The sequence below is a fragment of the Amphibalanus amphitrite genome, unplaced genomic scaffold, assembly GCF_019059575.1.
Source record: "Amphibalanus amphitrite isolate SeventyFive unplaced genomic scaffold, NRLGWU_Aamphi_draft 000420F_arrow, whole genome shotgun sequence".
NCBI classification, from domain to species: domain Eukaryota; kingdom Metazoa; phylum Arthropoda; class Thecostraca; order Balanomorpha; family Balanidae; genus Amphibalanus; species Amphibalanus amphitrite.
In genome coordinates, this window is record NW_024881914.1 from 315,667 (window position 1) to 321,586 (window position 5,920).

Below are 5,920 nucleotides of genomic sequence, written 5' to 3' on the forward strand. Positions count from 1 at the left end.
TAGGCCGATTGTCGGCAGCATTCGCTTGATTTCACCTGAAATCGCCATCAAGGGCACGCGGCCTTTTCACTGAGCCGCGCCTCCCCATGGCCAGATCCATTACTTCTCCGGCGCTTTGTCGATGGTGGCTCGCCTTTTGTTTCTGGCACGGTTTTTACAGCGCTGTTTCGACTACTGTTTTATGTATTAGTTTTCGTGTCTTTATTGTGCTCTTTTTATCCGAATCGCCGCCGTCCCATTGAGCCGATTGTACCGAGGGCTGGCTCGAGGCCGTTGGTGGGCCGGCCGGTTTTATTTTACGCCTGGTTTCATTACGCTCGGCTGGCTGAAAGCGCCGTCTCATGGCACCCAGCGCCGTACGGCAGTTACGCTCCCCCTCCATCCGTTTGAAGGCTAGTCCTCCGCACTTCATGGCCGCCCTCTCGCTTCCCGTTGATTTGCTTGAGGTCTACATGTCTTGCTAGATTCTTGTTTTTCCTCCTTCACAAGGAGAAAACCAAACCAAGCCTCCGGCATTCTCAACGATTCATTCTCACATTTCTGTTGGCTGCCCGTTCAGCTATTCACTCCTGACCCGTGACCGGCAACTATATGGTCATCAACTCTTCAGAGAGACTCGCAATTAAAATGCGGAGACGCACTCTGCCGGCTGACTGGCCAACACCTTAGCGCGGGTTCCTCCCGATCGCCCACAGCCTGGCAACGTCCATTGTGAAACGTCAAGATCTGCCGGTTCACTCAAGAGTCCATTATCTCTGCAACAAGGCATGCCCCAATCCAGCCCAAGTATGCTGGATGGACCACGGTGCACATACACAATCGATGGTGTGCAGAATCGTGATGCAAACTCATAACCGCGGTGGTACGGTATGATGGCAGTTCTGGGTGTTGACGCATGTCTTGACGGCAGTGTGATATCCCGAGCGGGTTTCGCCGTTCATAGGAAGATGTCACACCTCCCTTAGACATTCAAAGTGTCCAAAAAAGGTGAGAGGGCAAGGAGTCACCGGTCAGCATCTCTGCCCCTGTCTGAGCCCAGCTCCCTCAGCGCTGCGGGCACCACGCAGTCAGCCAAAGCTCCTCCCGGCTAACAGGTCAAATTTAATTAATGATTCAGCCGATGACAGCGATTGAAAGGAACCATATTATAAGCGATGATTGGGCTTTAACCGAGTGCCTGAGAACAAGGTAATTCACAATGGGCCTAACTTCGAGCGGAGCTGCTTTGTCAGGCGTCCATTGTGTGGGCGAACAGTGGGTCAAGTGCCCGGGGCCAGTGCCGAAATTATCACGTCAGCCACGGCGGCGTGGAGGTAGCCCGCGGACCGGTAAAAACATCGGCTACCAGTGTCGCACGTCGTCCCGTGACGGGGCGCCGTGCCGCTGGTGACAGCTGAGGGTGGTAGTGGGATATGAACGCTCCAGAGGCGGTATAATCCACCCCGAAATATTGCATATTCAACTTAAACTACCTATGCTGTTGCATGGAAAATAGATAACAGTTTATATCAATTACCTAATCTCGAAAGACGTGCTTTCAACTAGACACTGATATAACCCAAACCCACTCCTATGAAGAAATAGAGACCGGTAGCAGCGTCTGTGCCCGTGCCGCGTTCTGCCGGACCGCGGCGCCGTTCCACCCCCGCCCGCCTCTGTCCGCCGCTCAGTAATGGGTTTCGGGTCCGTGTGATTGACCCGGTCCGCTCGTGACATGTCCCGCCGGCACACGGAGCAGGGCACAGCTGGGCGGCCGGCCGTCCCGGTGGCCCCTTTCAGCCGCTGCTGTCCGACCGGCCGCGATACGAAATAAATGAACCCAACAAAGGACGGACACCCTCAGTGGCAAGCATAGTTTATGATTGTGTGTCATTGTCTTAGAGTAGGTCTCCACTTCGCGCTGCGGGGTGCTGCCGGCGCTTTGTTCTCTTTTTATTTATTTTCTATGCAGTTCAATTAGAAGTGTTGGTCAGCAGTTTTTAGCTGCGACTGGGTTGTGGCGCAATTAAACTTTATTGAGGTGGCTGCCGGCCAGGAACAATAGGGCATCTCGACCTGCCCGTTGTTCCCAGTCGATTGTCTCTCTCCAAATGGTCTGTCTCTCATCGTCGCTCGGCTACAGACTCGCCTCTCTCTCTCTCTCTCTCTCTCTCTCTCTCTCTCTCTCTCTCTCTCTCTCTCTCTCTCTCTCTCTCTCTCTCTCTCTCTCTCTCTCTCTCTCTCTCTCACCCCTCCCCCGCTACGCTAACTACCTAAGTATGTGCTCTCCTGCTATTGCGGCATTCTGCTTTACCTTTCAATTCTTCATCTTTCTTTCACTCTTTCACCACCTGTCCCGGCTTCTCCTGATATAGTCATTCCAGTATAGTTTCAGAGCTGATCCATGTTTCACCGCGAATCGGCCGGCACGATGTAGAACTATTCCTGGTCTCACCATCCATTATCAATGCACCACACCCAGGATTCTTCGCCGGGAAGCCGCCGAGTTTAATGACCATCGCGTTTCCTCGCGTCGATGAATAATGACAAAATTACCGACATCAGGCTTCATGAATCGACAGATACACCGACTGCAATGGGTGTGGCAGGTAGGCGGTCGTTTCGGCCTCCGACGCTCGTCACAGACGGTCTGCATCAATGCGTGATGTCGGCCAACAGTTACAGAAGACCTGCATCAATGCACGCTGTCGGCTAGCATCGCTGGCCGAGCTGTGAACAAGGCAGGGTGGCACGGGATGCGGCACTTCAAACGCTCCGTCGGTGGCCGCGGGCGCCGGCGCGGGCCAGCTGCACGGAGCCAGAGGTGTTGCCGGTGCCGTGTTGCACGCCGCGCCGTGCAATCAGCGCGCCCTGCGCCGCCCCAAGGTGCCACCCGGCCGCCGCGCCGCCTCCAGACGTCGTTCCGCAAACAAAAGTTGCCAACGCCAGGCGTTTAGCCGCAGTTATGGAGTCATAAAAGAAGCGGGGAATTATGATTACAGAACAATCACTCGTAATACCGTCTATTATGACGCCAAGTATTAATTTTACAAGAATCCTTAATATGCTGCATGAAATAATTGGAGGGGCGGTGTGCAAATATTGTGCTTGTGCAAATTTATGAGCCGTCTTTTAGTTTAGCTACAAGTCAATTGCATGCAACGGCTTTTCAACACGAAGGCAGCGGAGCGAGCGGCGGCGGCGCGGCGGCGGCGGCTGCGGCCTCGGCCGGCGCGGTCTGGGCGGTCCAGGGCGCACACCCGCCGGGCAGGGCGACGGCTGCACTGCACACGAGGCTCCCGGAGCTGCCCTGAGGCGCTCGGAGGGACTGGGGTGGTCCAGGGCGCTTCACAGCACTGCCGAGGAGCCACTGAGCTGGGGGGCCGCAGGATGGGATGACGAGAAAGAGGTGGGTAGGAATAGCTTGACGAGGTGTTCCGAGAGATCTGACTCAGATGCAGCAAGTGTTACTGCATCGCAAAGTATATTACAAAAAAACTTATATATTTCTTGCTTGCATAATTACATGCGTGTAATTCTAATTAACAACCGCTATCAGTATTTTGCTATGTGCAGTTATAGTAATCATATAAAAGAAAATATTCTTTTTGGCAGAAAATGATGCATGCTGGTCAATATAGCACTGACGAATATTTCTAAGGGAGCCTATTTCGAACGAAAGGCACAATGGAGTGGGGAGCCTTTCACTCTACACCAGTCAACGCCCACACTTCTATCGCTACAGAACGTCCCATAAAACATCCACTTTAACCGGACAATGCTCGGCATCTCCTCAGCGTCTTACCTACTCTCCCACGCTCGGCTACCGTTCGCCGTTCGTATATCGGCCACAATCCTCTCTTCGTTAGTGCGTCGGGCACCTGGCCGCCGCCGTCGCACGGAGGCTGACCGCTGACGTGTGCCCACTGTTGACCATAAACAGTTGACGCCAGCCGCGTGTAGAACACCTGTTGGCGCCGCGCGTCGCCACCGTCTCGAGTGCTCGTCATGCCATTAGTGACAGAGGCGGGCGTTCTTTCTCGGTGGACTCAAGCAGCCCTTAAAATTATCTCCAGTCATTGCCGACGTCGAGAGCCCACTCGGCCGGCCGGCGGTGACGAGGAGAGGCTTTCATAACTCGTTGGCCACGGAATCTGATGACAGAAGGAATGGCGGAGGAATGCGGACCTCTCCAATCGAGGACGGAAATGGACGCATTGATTTCGGTTTGGCATTGGTGGACGGTGGTCGTTCGATTCATTGAAGTAGTTCTGTCACCTCAGTTGAAATTTGTGAAAGAACGTAAGTTTGACTGACCGGAACAGGCAAAACAGAAACTTATCCCTCCATTTCAAGCACGCCCTGAAGATAATTTGTTGAATTTGCATGAAGATAATTTGGAGCAGCTTGGAGTAGAGCCCTCTGCGGGCGATTCATGGTCCTAAATATCCCTAAATACCACAAAACCACAGCGCGTCCATCCTCTTCAAACGTACCCAGAGGGCTCGCAGTCCGCCCTCCCATGCACGCAGTCGCTCCTCAGGGCGCGGCCCAGTGCAGGGGCCCACCAGCGCACATCCACTACACCAGAGTGCGATAATGACAGCCGACGGCTGGCCCGGCCCGACGGCATGCGACTGGTGCCAACGACCTGGCCACAGCCGAGCTACCACCCACGAGCCGAACCACGGGCTGAACCACAGCTCGAGCCACAAGCCGAACCGCGAGCTGCAGCCCATACGCGTGCCGTCTGCCGCGGCGCAGCTCCCCGGGAAAAAGTCGAGAGCTCGGACCACCCAGGCGCAGAGCCGCGGACCGGCTGGACGTTTGGGGCAGTTTGGGGATGCGTTTGTGGCCACAAACAGGAAACGCACGCTGGTGTTTATTGCCAACAGCCACGGACACACACCGCGGGCCTTCGGACACCCGTGTTAGAGCTTACCCACGCTTTTTCGGTCAGATGCACTGGTATTTGAGGAAAAGAAAAGGCTCATTCCAATAAACCTTCCTAAAATGAGCAAGTGCAGCTGCTTAGAGATTAGGGTAGATGTGTTTCGTGCAGTAGTGAAACTCAATGTTAAAAATATCGTCCTCCGATATGCTTTTAGCTCGTCTAGCTGCGCGATTCAGAAACTCAGTCTTACATCAGAAATAAAAAATGTTCACGTTTTTTGATCGGGCTAACATTTAACTGCTGATATCAAACCAAATTTACCACATCAAGTTGGCTATCCGCACTCTCATCCACCACATATCTTCCAAGTGAAACCTCTCTCCATGCTGCCCAGCCCTGCACGGGCCCTATCTCTCGTCGTCCAGCCGCCCGCACCAGTCGGGTCACTCCTGGGCGGTTTCGTGTCAGCGCGTCGTTACCCCGCCCTCCGGGGTCTAGCATCACATTCGACAATCGCCGCGCGGCGCGGCCAAACGGGGCCTTTGTGGCGCCGCCAGCCGGGCATTGTTCTACGCTGTCGGCGGACGGCGGTCAGCGCTCGTAATACGCTGCAGAACGGTGTGGTTTGCCCGCTCGCCGGTCCAGAGACGCCCCCGGAGGTGGGTCTGCACACAGCGGCCCTGCCGAGGGCACCTCTCCCAGAAACCGCCCAGCTGAAATGGGTCGGGGGAATGTTGAGGGCATGTAGGCTAGTGTTCATGGTGCAAAGGGAGCGATGGTTGGCGAAGACGAGAAACGGCTGCCATGAATGAGCTGGAGCAGGCGGCATGAGGTGCTGTGTCGTTGTGTTGTTCATTGGGCGGAGACATGCGAAGACCGCCAAAGAAGCGTGCGACAGAGGTGAATAAAACTCAAAAGCTGTCACCTACGCGATGTCTAGCTGTCGCCAATTTTTCACAAGTCATCTTGAAACAGTAGGTACCATTTTTTTTTGCCGTTTTCTCATCACCTTTGAGGCCTAAAAAGTACATTTGAAAATGAGGCTAG